This window comes from Pseudophryne corroboree, chromosome 7, assembly GCF_028390025.1.
Source record: "Pseudophryne corroboree isolate aPseCor3 chromosome 7, aPseCor3.hap2, whole genome shotgun sequence".
Lineage (NCBI taxonomy): Eukaryota > Metazoa > Chordata > Amphibia > Anura > Myobatrachidae > Pseudophryne > Pseudophryne corroboree.
This window is the reverse complement of record NC_086450.1, coordinates 28,836,971-28,853,849: the sequence shown is the minus strand read 5'-3', so window position 1 is coordinate 28,853,849 and position 16,879 is coordinate 28,836,971.

Here is a 16,879-nt window from a genome sequence, read left to right as displayed (position 1 = left end):
GTCAAAAAATGGGTGTGGCCAGTTAAAATGGGACGTGATACACATATGCCCCCAATAGTGCGGTGCCAGATCCACAATTGCCCCCACAGTGCCAGGTATACAGATGTCCCCACAGTGCCAGGTATACAAATGCCCCTCACAGTGCCAGGTATACAGATGTCCCCACAGTGCCAGGTATACAGATGTCCCCACAGTGCCAGTTATACAAATGCCCCTCACAGTGCCAGGTATACAGATGTCCCCACAGTGCCAGGTATACAAATGCCCCTCACAGTGCCAGGTATACAGATGCCCCCACAGTGCCAGGTATACAGATGCCCCCACAGTGCCAGGTATACAAATGCCCCTCACAGTGCCAGGTATACAGATGTCCCCACAGTGCCGGGTATACAGATGCCCCCACAGTGCCAGGTATACAAATGCCCCTCACAGTGCCAGGTATACAGATGTCCTCACAGTGCCAGGTATACAAATGCCCCTCACAGTGCCAGGTATACAGATGCCCCCCACAGTGCCAGGTATACAGATGCCCCCCACAGTGCCAGGTATACAGATGTCCCCACAGTGCCAGGTATACAGATGTCCCCACAGTGCCAGGTATACAGATGCCCCCACAGTGCCAGGTATACAGATGTCCCCTCAGTGCCAGGTATACAGATGTCCCCACAGTGCCAGGTATACAAATGCCCCTCACAGTGCCAGGTATACAGATGCCCCCACAGTGCCAGGTATACAGATGCCCCTCATAGTGCCAGGTATACAGATGTCCCCACAGTGCCAGGTATACAGATGCCCCCCACAGTGCCAGGTATACAGATGCCCCCCACAGTGCCAGGTATACAGATGCCCAGCCCTGCCCCCCCCCCCTCCCCTCCGTGCTGCTTACCGTGCTGCTTTCGGCGGGACACGGAGGAGAGCGCGGCTATGTTGGGCGGAGACGGCATGTAGGACTTGAAACCAGCCGCCGGTTCGAGAGCCAATCAGAGCTCGCGGACCGGCAGCCGCGGCTTCTGATTGGCTGCCGGTCCGCGAGCTCTGATTGGCTCACGAACCGGCGGCTGGTTTCAAGTCATACACGCCGCTACTCCCACCCGACAGCCGCGCTCTCCTCCCTGTTCTGACAGCTGAGACACGCTGCCGCCGGACTGAGCGGCAGCGTGTCTCACTGACACAAGCTGGTGGGCCGGACCAAACGGCTTCGCAGGCCTTATACGGCCCGCGGGCCGGAGGTTGCCCACCCCTGACGTAGATATTTGCAGCACACTGAGCACAGATATTTGCAGCACACTGAGCACAGATATTTGCAGCACACTGAGCACAGATATTTGCAGCATACTGAACACAGAAACTCCAATGCACGAGTGAAAATGGCGGCGATGCGCGGCTCCTTACATAGAATACGAATCTCGCGAGAATACGACAGCGGGATGATGACGTTCGGGCGCGCTCGGGTTAACCGAGCAAGGCGGGAGGATCCGAGGCTGCATCGGAACCGTGTAAAATGGGTGAAGTTCGGGGGGGTTCGGATCCCTAGGAACCGAACCCGCTCATCTCTAGTATATAGATATAGCAATGCACAGTAAACACTGGCTGTATATCACAGGGTACTTGTACTAAATATAACCCTGACAAAGTGCACTTGTTCTTAACTAACACTGTCTAAAGACATGTAGAATACTTAAGTGTCCTGTAAATGCACAGCGCTGATGATGCAGGCGGCTATACAGAGGAGACATCATCCAGCAGTCCCAGATCAGTGCAGCTGTGTGTAATGGCGCCCAAATGCTGGCAGGGAGTGAGGGAGAGATGCAGCTCCAGTGCGGGAACATTTGCAGTAAATGGCGCCCTGTGGCTGGGGGAGGGACTACAGGTCAGAACCAGATTCCCTTGCTGGACTTGACCACCAGTACTGTGGGCCTTAAAGAAACGGACTTATGCAAAAATCCGACCTGTGCCCATGCCCTGGTGGTCTAGTGGGGTCCCTGCATGGCCACAGTGTCCATGCCAGCGCGTGCGGTCCGCCTCCCAAGGACCGCCACCGGATCGCGGTTTGAAGCGGGTGCTGCCTGGGGGACTCTCTTACCTCCTCCTTTCAGCGGCCCCGCGATCCCGGAGAGCAATGGTGGTGTGTGTGTGCGCTTATGAGAGAACCGGAGCCTCCGCTGTAGTTATCTGGGCAACCAGGGCATGGCAGTGTACAGCGCCTCTGGGAGGTGAGAAAGCCGCAGCATGATGTGTCAGAATGACACATAGCACTTTTAATTGCCTATGCTGCGGCTCTGAGGTCTTCTTTCTTCACTTTGAAAGCTCTTTTCAGGGCTGCCTAACGCAGCCCTTCCTGTTGTTAGCCTGCACTGCAGGCACCAACTTACAAGCTGAGCTCCTGTGCAGGGAGGCGGGGTTATAGAGGAGGCGGGGTTATAGAGGAGGCGGCGCTGTGCATCCTGGGAACAGTCAAAGCTTTAGCCTGTTGGTGCCTCGGATCAATATCCAACTCTACACCCAATGTTATCCCTGTGGAGCCCAGTGTACCCCGCTGCAGAAATAAACATTGTTTAACTGTACCAGTGTGCATACTTGCACCAGTAAACCCAAATATATCCCCACCTTTTTATGTGTGGCCAGTGTATGAGATCCCGGCAGACGGGTTGCCGGCGGCCAGAATACCGACACACCGTCCCAGCTATACTTACCTTGGGGATTCCAGGTGTCACACTCCCTCATACACACTTACACGTCTGCTACACAGTAACACACTCCTCCCTCATACACACTTACACGTCTGCTACACAGTAACACACTCCTCCCTCATACACACTTACACGTCTGCTACACAGTAACACACTCCTCCCTCATACACACTTACACGTCTGCTACACACAGTAACACACTCCTCCCTCATACACACTTACACGTCTGCTACACAGTAACACACTCCTCCCTCATACACACTTACACGTCTGCTACACAGTAACACACTCCTCCCTCACACACTTACACGTCTGCTACACAGTAACACACTCCTCCCTCATACACACTTACACGTCTGCTACACAGTAACACACTCCTCCCTCATACACACTTACACGTCTGCTACACACAGTAACACACTCCTCCCTCATACACACTTACACGTCTGCTACACAGTAACACACTCCTCCCTCATACACACTTACACGTCTGCTACACACAGTAACACACTCCTCCCTCATACACACTTACACGTCTGCTACACAGTAACACACTCCTCCCTCATACACACTTACACGTCTGCTACACAGTAACACACTCCTCCCTCATACACACTTACACGTCTGCTACACAGTAACACACTCCTCCCTCATACACACTTACACGTCTGCTACACAGTAACACACTCCTCCCTCATACACACTTGCACATGTCTGCTACACAGTAACACACTCCTCCCTCATACACACTTACACGTCTGCTACACAGTAACACACTCCTCCCTCATACACACTTACACGTCTGCTACACAGTAACACACTCCTCCCTCATACACACTTGCACATGTCTGCTACACAGTAACACACTCCTCCCTCATACACACTTACACGTCTGCTACACAGTAACACACTCCTCCCTCATACACACTTACACGTCTGCTACACAGTAACACACTCCTCCCTCATACACACTTACACGTCTGCTACACAGTAACACACTCCTCCCTCATACACACTTACACGTCTGCTACACAGTAACACACTCCTCCCTCATACACACTTACACATGTCTGACACACAGTAACACACTCCTCCCTCATACACACTTGCACATGTCTGATACACAGTAACACACTCCCCCCCTCATACACACTTACACATGTCTGATACACACACAGTAACACACTCTCCCCCTCATACACACTTACACATGTCTGATACACAGTAACACACTCCTCCCTCATACACACTTACACTTGCCTGATACACACAGTAACACACTCCTCCCTCATACACACTTACACTTGCCTGATACACAGTAACACACTCCTCCCTCATACACACTTACACTTGCCTGATACACAGTAACACACTCCTCCCTCATACACACTTACACTTGCCTGATACACAGTAACACACTCCTCCCTCATACACACGTACACATGTCTGACACACAGTAACACACTCCCCCCCTCATACACACTTACACATGTCTGATACACACACAGTAACACACTCCCACATGTATGATACACACACAGTAACACACTCCCCCCATACACACTTACACATGTCTGATACACAGTAACACACTCCCCCCATACACACTTACACATGTCTGATACACACAGTAACACACTCCCCCCATACACACTTACACATGTCTGATACACAGTAACACACTCCCCCCATACACACTTACACATGTCTGATACACACAGTAACACACTCCCCCCATACACACTTACACATGCCTGATACATAGTAACACACTACTCCCTCATACACACTTACACATGTCTGATACACACAGTAACACACTCCTCCCTCATACACACTTACACGTCTGCTACACAGTAACACACTCCTCCCTCATACACACGTACACATGTCTGACACACAGTAACACACTCCCCCCCTCATACACACTTACACATGTCTGATACACACACAGTAACACACTCCCACATGTATGATACACACACAGTAACACACTCCCCCCATACACACTTACACATGTCTGATACACAGTAACACACTCCCCCCATACACACTTACACATGTCTGATACACACAGTAACACACTCCCCCCATACACACTTACACATGCCTGATACATAGTAACACACTACTCCCTCATACACACTTACACATGTCTGATACACACAGTAACACACTCCTCCCTCATACACACTTACACGTCTGCTACACAGTAACACACTCCTCCCTCATACACACTTACACGTCTGCTACACAGTAACACACTCCTTCCTCATACACACTTACACGTCTGCTACACAGTAACACACTCCTTCCTCATACACACTTACACGTCTGCTACACAGTAACACACTCCTTCCTCATACACACTTACACGTCTGCTACACAGTAACACACTCCCCCCTCATACACACTTACACATGTCTGATACACACAGTAACACACTCCTCCCTCATACACACTTACACTTGCCTGATACACAGTAACACACTCCTCCCTCATACACACTTACACTTGCCTGATACACAGTAACACACTCCTCCCTCATACACACTTACACTTGCCTGATACACAGTAACACACTCCTCCCTCATACACACGTACACATGTCTGACACACAGTAACACACTCCCCCCCTCATACACACTTACACATGTCTGATACACACACAGTAACACACTCCCACATGTATGATACACACACAGTAACACACTCCCACATGTATGATACACACACAGTAACACACTCCTCCCTCATACACACTTACACATGTATGATACACACACAGTAACACACTCCCCCCATACACACTTACACATGTCTGATACACAGTAACACACTCCCCCCATACACACTTACACATGTCTGATACACACAGTAACACACTCCCTCCCATACACACTTACACTTGCCTGATACACAGTAACACACTCCTCCCTCATACACACTTACACATGTCTGATACACAGTAACACACTCCCCCCATACACACTTACATATGTCTGATACACACAGTAACACACTCCCCCCATACACACTTACATATGTCTGATACACACAGTAACACACTCCCCCCATACACACTTACACATGCCTGATACATAGTAACACACTCCCCCCCATACACACTTACACATGCCTGACACACAGTAACACACTCCTCCCTCATACACACTTACACGTCTGATACACACAGTAACACACTCCTCCCTCATACACACTTACACATGCCTGATACATAGTAACACACTCCTCCCTCATACAAACTTACACATGTCTGATACACAGTAACACACTCCCCCCCCATACACACTTACACATGTCTGATACACACAGTAACACACTCCCCCCATACACACTTACACATGCCTGATACATAGTAACACACTACTCCCTCATACACACTTACACATGTCTGATACACACAGTAACACACTCCTCCCTCATACACACTTACACGTCTGCTACACAGTAACACACTCCTCCCTCATACACACTTACACGTCTGCTACACAGTAACACACTCCTTCCTCATACACACTTACACGTCTGCTACACAGTAACACACTCCTTCCTCATACACACTTACACGTCTGCTACACAGTAACACACTCCTTCCTCATACACACTTACACGTCTGCTACACAGTAACACACTCCCCCCTCATACACACTTACACATGTCTGATACACACAGTAACACACTCCTCCCTCATACACACTTACACGTCTGCTACACAGTAACACACTCCTTCCTCATACACACTTACACGTCTGCTACACAGTAACACACTCCTTCCTCATACACACTTACACGTCTGCTACACAGTAACACACTCCCCCCTCATACACACTTACACATGTCTGATACACACAGTAACACACTCCTCCCTCATACACACTTACACATGTCTGATACACACAGTAACACACTCCTCCCTCATACACACTTACACGTCTGCTACACAGTAACACACTCCTCCCTCATACACACTTACACGTCTGCTACACAGTAACACACTCCTCCCTCATACACACTTACACGTCTGCTACACACAGTAACACACTTCTCCCTCATACACACTTACACGTCTGCTACACAGTAACACACTCCTCCCTCATACACACTTACACGTCTGCTACACAGTAACACACTCCTCCCTCATACACACTTACACGTCTGCTACACAGTAACACACTCCTTCCTCATACACACTTACACGTCTGCTACACAGTAACACACTCCCCCCTCATACACACTTACACATGTCTGATACACACAGTAACACACTCCTCCCTCATACACACTTACACATGTCTGATACACACAGTAACACACTCCTCCCTCATACACACTTACACGTCTGCTACACAGTAACACACTCCTCCCTCATACACACTTACACGTCTGCTACACAGTAACACACTCCTCCCTCATACACACTTACACGTCTGCTACACACAGTAACACACTTCTCCCTCATACACACTTACACGTCTGCTACACAGTAACACACTCCTCCCTCATACACACTTACACGTCTGCTACACAGTAACACACTCCTCCCTCATACACACTTACACGTCTGCTACACAGTAACACACTCCTCCCTCATACACACTTACACGTCTGCTACACAGTAACACACTCCTCCCTCATACACACTTGCACATGTCTGATACACACAGTAACACACTCCTCCCTCATACACACTTACACATGTCTGATACACACAGTAACACACTCCTCCCTCATACACACTTACACATGTCTGATACACAGTAACACACTCCTCCCTCATACACACTTACACGTCTGCTACACAGTAACACACTCCTCCCTCATACACACTTACACGTCTGCTACACAGTAACACACTCCCCCCTCATACACACTTACACATGTCTGATACACACAGTAACACACTCCTCCCTCATACACACTTACACGTTTGCTACACAGTAACACACTCCTCCCTCATACACACTTACACGTCTGCTACACACAGTAACACACTTCTCCCTCATACACACTTACACGTCTGCTACACAGTAACACACTCCTCCCTCATACACACTTACACGTCTGCTACACAGTAACACACTCCTCCCTCATACACACTTACACGTCTGCTACACAGTAACACACTCCTCCCTCATACACACTTACACGTCTGCTACACAGTAACACACTCCTCCCTCATACACACTTACACATGTCTGATACACACAGTAACACCATACTTGCCTACCTGACCCTCTCCATGAGGGAGAACATGCTCTGTTCCTGGACTTTCCTGGTAATGTATGATTGCCATCACCTGTGGTGAAACACCTTTCTTATCAATCAAATTAGCTCACCACTGGTGATGGCAATCATACATTACCAGGAAAGTCCAGGAACAGAGCATTTTCTCCCTCATGGAGAGGGTCAGGTAGGCAAGTATGAGTAACACACTCCTCCCTCATACACACTTACACATGTCTGATACACACAGTAACACACTCCTCCCTCATACACACTTACACATGTCTGATACACAGTAACACACTCCTCCCTCATACACACTTACACATCTGCTACACAGTAACACACTCCTCCCTCATACACACTTACACGTCTGCTACACAGTAACACACTCCTCCCTCATACACACTTACACGTCTGCTACACAGTAACACACTCCTCCCTCATACACACTTGCACATGTCTGATACACACAGTAACACACTCCTCCCTCATACACACTTACACATGTCTGATACACACAGTAACACACTCCTCCCTCATACACACTTACACATGTCTGATACACAGTAACACACTCCTCCCTCATACACACTTACACGTCTGCTACACAGTAACACACTCCTCCCTCATACACACTTACACGTCTGCTACACAGTAACACACTCCCCCCTCATACACACTTACACATGTCTGATACACACAGTAACACACTCCTCCCTCATACACACTTACACGTCTGCTACACAGTAACACACTCCTCCCTCATACACACTTACACGTCTGCTACACACAGTAACACACTTCTCCCTCATACACACTTACACGTCTGCTACACAGTAACACACTCCTCCCTCATACACACTTACACGTCTGCTACACAGTAACACACTCCTCCCTCATACACACTTACACGTCTGCTACACAGTAACACACTCCTCCCTCATACACACTTACACGTCTGCTACACAGTAACACACTCCTCCCTCATACACACTTACACATGTCTGATACACACAGTAACACCATACTTGCCTACCTGACCCTCTCCATGAGGGAGAACATGCTCTGTTCCTGGACTTTCCTGGTAATGTATGATTGCCATCACCTGTGGTGAAACACCTTTCTTATCAATCAAATTAGCTCACCACTGGTGATGGCAATCATACATTACCAGGAAAGTCCAGGAACAGAGCATTTTCTCCCTCATGGAGAGGGTCAGGTAGGCAAGTATGAGTAACACACTCCTCCCTCATACACACTTACACATGTCTGATACACACAGTAACACACTCCTCCCTCATACACACTTACACATGTCTGATACACAGTAACACACTCCTCCCTCATACACACTTACACATGTCTGATACACAGTAACACACTCCTCCCTCATACACACTTGCACATGTCTGATACACAGTAACACACTCCCCCCCTCATACACACTTACACATGTCTGATACACACACAGTAACACACTCTCCCCCTCATACACACTTACACATGTCTGATACACAGTAACACACTCCTCCCTCATACACACTTACACATGTCTGATACACAGTAACACACTCCTCCCTCATACACACTTACACATGTATGATACACACACAGTAACACACTCCTCCCTCATACACACTTACACATGTATGATACACACACAGTAACACACTCCCACATGTATGATACACACACAGTAACACACTCCCACATGTATGATACACACACAGTAACACACTCCCACATGTATGATACACACACAGTAACACACTCCTCCCTCATACACACTTACACATGTATGATACACACACACAGTAACACACTCCCCCCATACACACTTACACATGTCTGATACACAGTAACACACTCCCCCCATACACACTTACACATGTCTGATACACACAGTAACACACTCCCTCCCATACACACTTACACTTGCCTGATACACAGTAACACACTCCTCCCTCATACACACTTACACATGTCTGATACACACAGTAACACACTCCCCCCATACACACTTACACATGTCTGATACACAGTAACACACTCCCCCCATACACACTTACATATGTCTGATACACACAGTAACACACTCCCCCCATACACACTTACACATGCCTGATACATAGTAACACACTCCCCCCCATACACACTTACACATGCCTGACACACAGTAACACACTCCTCCCTCATACACACTTACACGTCTGATACACACAGTAACACACTCCTCCCTCATACACACTTACACATGCCTGATACATAGTAACACACTCCTCCCTCATACAAACTTACACATGTCTGATACACAGTAACACACTCCCCCCCCATACACACTTACACATGTCTGATACACACAGTAACACACTCCCCCCATACACACTTACACATGCCTGATACATAGTAACACACTACTCCCTCATACACACTTACACATGTCTGATACACACAGTAACACACTCCTCCCTCATACTCATTTACACATGTCTGATACACAGTAACTCACTCCTCCCTCATACACACTTGCACATGTCTGATACACAGAGTAACACACTCCTCCCTCATACACACTTACACATGTCTGATACACAGTAACACACTCCTCCCTCATACACACTTGCACATGTCTGATACACAGTAACACACTCCTCCCTCATACACACTTACACTTGCCTGATACACAGTAACACACTCCTCCCTCATACACACGTACACATGTCTGATACACAGTAACACACTCCTCCCTCATACACACTTACACATGTCTGATACACAGTAACACACTCCTCCCTCATACTCACTTACACATGCCTGATACATAGTAACACACTCCCCCCCATACACACACATGCCTGATACATATTAACACACTCCTCCCTCATACACACTTACACATGTCTGATACACAGTAACACACTCCCCCCCATACACACTTACACAGTCTGATACACAGAGTAACACACTCCTCCCTCATACACACTTACACATGTCTGATACACAGTAACACACTCCTCCCTCATACACACTTACACATGTCTGATACACAGTAACACACTCCTCCCTTATACTCACACATGTCTGATACTCAGTAACACACTCCTCCCTCATACACACTTACACATGTCTGATACACACAGTAACACACTCCTCCCTCATACACACTTACACATGTCTGATACACAGTAACACACTCCTCCCTCATACACACTTGCACATGTCTGATACACAGTAACACACTCCTCCCTCATAAACACTTACACATGTCTGATACACAGTAACACACTCCCCCCCTCATACACACTTACACATGTCTGATACACAGTAACACACTCCTCCCTCATACACACTTACACATGTCTGATACACAGTAACACACTCCCCTCCTCATAAACACTTACACATGTCTGATACACAGTAACACACTCCCCCCATACACACTTACACATGTCTGATACACACAGTAACACACTCCCTCCCATACACACTTACACATGCCTGATACACAGTAACACACTCCTCCCTCATACACACTTACACATGTCTGATACACACAGTAACACACTCCCCCCATACACACTTACACATGCCTGATACATAGTAACACACTCCTCCCTCATACAAACTTACACATGTCTGATACACAGTAACACACTCCCCCCATACACACTTACACATGTCTGATACACACAGTAACACACTCCCCCCATACACACTTACACATGCCTGATACATAGTAACACACTACTCCCTTATACACACTTACACATGTCTGATACACACAGTAACACACTCCTCCCTCATACTCATTTACACATGTCTGATACACAGTAACTCACTCCTCCCTCATACACAGTTGCACATGTCTGATACACACAGTAACACACTCCTCCCTCATACACACTTACACATGTCTGATACACACAGTAACACACTCCTCCCTCATACACACTTACACATGTCTGAGACACACAGTAACACACTCCCCCCATACACACTTACACATGTCTGATACACAGTAACACACTCCCCCCATACACACTTACACATGTCTGATACACACAGTAACACACTCCCTCCCATACACACTTACACTTGCCTGATACACAGTAACACACTCCTCCCTCATACACACTTACACATGTCTGATACACACAGTAACACACTCCCCCCATACACACTTACACATGTCTGATACACAGTAACACACTCCCCCCATACACACTTACATATGTCTGATACACACAGTAACACACTCCCCCCATACACACTTACATATGTCTGATACACACAGTAACACACTCCCCCCATACACACTTACACATGCCTGATACATAGTAACACACTCCCCCCCATACACACTTACACATGCCTGACACACAGTAACACACTCCTCCCTCATACACACTTACACGTCTGATACACACAGTAACACACTCCTCCCTCATACACACTTACACATGCCTGATACATAGTAACACACTCCTCCCTCATACAAACTTACACATGTCTGATACACAGTAACACACTCCCCCCCCATACACACTTACACATGTCTGATACACACAGTAACACACTCCCCCCATACACACTTACACATGCCTGATACATAGTAACACACTACTCCCTCATACACACTTACACATGTCTGATACACACAGTAACACACTCCTCCCTCATACACACTTACACGTCTGCTACACAGTAACACACTCCTCCCTCATACACACTTACACGTCTGCTACACAGTAACACACTCCTTCCTCATACACACTTACACGTCTGCTACACAGTAACACACTCCTTCCTCATACACACTTACACGTCTGCTACACAGTAACACACTCCTTCCTCATACACACTTACACGTCTGCTACACAGTAACACACTCCCCCCTCATACACACTTACACATGTCTGATACACACAGTAACACACTCCTCCCTCATACACACTTACACGTCTGCTACACAGTAACACACTCCTTCCTCATACACACTTACACGTCTGCTACACAGTAACACACTCCTTCCTCATACACACTTACACGTCTGCTACACAGTAACACACTCCCCCCTCATACACACTTACACATGTCTGATACACACAGTAACACACTCCTCCCTCATACACACTTACACATGTCTGATACACACAGTAACACACTCCTCCCTCATACACACTTACACGTCTGCTACACAGTAACACACTCCTCCCTCATACTCACACATGTCTGATACACACAGTAACACACTCCTCCCTCATACACACTTACACACGTCTGCTACACAGTAACACACTCCTTCCTCATACACACTTACACGTCTGCTACACAGTAACACACTCCCCCCTCATACACACTTACACATGTCTGATACACACAGTAACACACTCCTCCCTCATACACACTTACACGTCTGCTACACAGTAACACACTCCTCCCTCATACACACTTACACGTCTGCTACACAGTAACACACTCCTTCCTCATACACACTTACACGTCTGCTACACAGTAACACACTCCTTCCTCATACACACTTACACGTCTGCTACACAGTAACACACTCCTTCCTCATACACACTTACACGTCTGCTACACAGTAACACACTCCCCCCTCATACACACTTACACATGTCTGATACACACAGTAACACACTCCTCCCTCATACACACTTACACATGTCTGATACACACAGTAACACACTCCTCCCTCATACACACTTACACATCTGCTACACAGTAACACACTCCTCCCTCATACACACTTACACGTCTGCTACACACAGTAACACACTTCTCCCTCATACACACTTACACGTCTGCTACACAGTAACACACTCCTCCCTCATACACACTTACACGTCTGCTACACAGTAACACACTCCTCCCTCATACACACTTACACGTCTGCTACACAGTAACACACTCCTCCCTCATACACACTTACACGTCTGCTACACAGTAACACACTCCTCCCTCATACACACTTGCACATGTCTGATACACACAGTAACACACTCCTCCCTCATACACACTTACACATGTCTGATACACACAGTAACACACTCCTCCCTCATACACACTTACACATGTCTGATACACAGTAACACACTCCTCCCTCATACACACTTACACGTCTGCTACACAGTAACACACTCCTCCCTCATACACACTTACACGTCTGCTACACAGTAACACACTCCCCCCTCATACACACTTACACATGTCTGATACACACAGTAACACACTCCTCCCTCATACACACTTACACGTCTGCTACACAGTAACACACTCCTCCCTCATACACACTTACACGTCTGCTACACACAGTAACACACTTCTCCCTCATACACACTTACACGTCTGCTACACAGTAACACACTCCTCCCTCATACACACTTACACGTCTGCTACACAGTAACACACTCCTCCCTCATACACACTTACACGTCTGCTACACAGTAACACACTCCTCCCTCATACACACTTACACGTCTGCTACACAGTAACACACTCCTCCCTCATACACACTTACACATGTCTGATACACACAGTAACACCATACTTGCCTACCTGACCCTCTCCATGAGGGAGAACATGCTCTGTTCCTGGACTTTCCTGGTAATGTATGATTGCCATCACCTGTGGTGAAACACCTTTCTTATCAATCAAATTAGCTCACCACTGGTGATGGCAATCATACATTACCAGGAAAGTCCAGGAACAGAGCATTTTCTCCCTCATGGAGAGGGTCAGGTAGGCAAGTATGAGTAACACACTCCTCCCTCATACACACTTACACATGTCTGATACACACAGTAACACACTCCTCCCTCATACACACTTACACATGTCTGATACACAGTAACACACTCCTCCCTCATACACACTTACACATGTCTGATACACAGTAACACACTCCTCCCTCATACACACTTGCACATGTCTGATACACAGTAACACACTCCTTCCTCATACACACTTACACGTCTGCTACACAGTAACACACTCCTTCCTCATACACACTTACACGTCTGCTACACAGTAACACACTCCTTCCTCATACACACTTACACGTCTGCTACACAGTAACACACTCCCCCCTCATACACACTTACACATGTCTGATACACACAGTAACACACTCCTCCCTCATACACACTTACACGTCTGCTACACAGTAACACACTCCTTCCTCATACACACTTACACGTCTGCTACACAGTAACACACTCCTTCCTCATACACACTTACACGTCTGCTACACAGTAACACACTCCCCCCTCATACACACTTACACATGTCTGATACACACAGTAACACACTCCTCCCTCATACACACTTACACATGTCTGATACACACAGTAACACACTCCTCCCTCATACACACTTACACGTCTGCTACACAGTAACACACTCCTCCCTCATACTCACACATGTCTGATACACACAGTAACACACTCCTCCCTCATACACACTTACACACGTCTGCTACACAGTAACACACTCCTTCCTCATACACACTTACACGTCTGCTACACAGTAACACACTCCCCCCTCATACACACTTACACATGTCTGATACACACAGTAACACACTCCTCCCTCATACACACTTACACGTCTGCTACACAGTAACACACTCCTCCCTCATACACACTTACACGTCTGCTACACAGTAACACACTCCTTCCTCATACACACTTACACGTCTGCTACACAGTAACACACTCCTTCCTCATACACACTTACACGTCTGCTACACAGTAACACACTCCTTCCTCATACACACTTACACGTCTGCTACACAGTAACACACTCCCCCCTCATACACACTTACACATGTCTGATACACACAGTAACACACTCCTCCCTCATACACACTTACACATGTCTGATACACACAGTAACACACTCCTCCCTCATACACACTTACACATCTGCTACACAGTAACACACTCCTCCCTCATACACACTTACACGTCTGCTACACACAGTAACACACTTCTCCCTCATACACACTTACACGTCTGCTACACAGTAACACACTCCTCCCTCATACACACTTACACGTCTGCTACACAGTAACACACTCCTCCCTCATACACACTTACACGTCTGCTACACAGTAACACACTCCTCCCTCATACACACTTACACGTCTGCTACACAGTAACACACTCCTCCCTCATACACACTTGCACATGTCTGATACACACAGTAACACACTCCTCCCTCATACACACTTACACATGTCTGATACACACAGTAACACACTCCTCCCTCATACACACTTACACATGTCTGATACACAGTAACACACTCCTCCCTCATACACACTTACACGTCTGCTACACAGTAACACACTCCTCCCTCATACACACTTACACGTCTGCTACACAGTAACACACTCCCCCCTCATACACACTTACACATGTCTGATACACACAGTAACACACTCCTCCCTCATACACACTTACACGTCTGCTACACAGTAACACACTCCTCCCTCATACACACTTACACGTCTGCTACACACAGTAACACACTTCTCCCTCATACACACTTACACGTCTGCTACACAGTAACACACTCCTCCCTCATACACACTTACACGTCTGCTACACAGTAACACACTCCTCCCTCATACACACTTACACGTCTGCTACACAGTAACACACTCCTCCCTCATACACACTTACACGTCTGCTACACAGTAACACACTCCTCCCTCATACACACTTACACATGTCTGATACACACAGTAACACCATACTTGCCTACCTGACCCTCTCCATGAGGGAGAACATGCTCTGTTCCTGGACTTTCCTGGTAATGTATGATTGCCATCACCTGTGGTGAAACACCTTTCTTATCAATCAAATTAGCTCACCACTGGTGATGGCAATCATACATTACCAGGAAAGTCCAGGAAC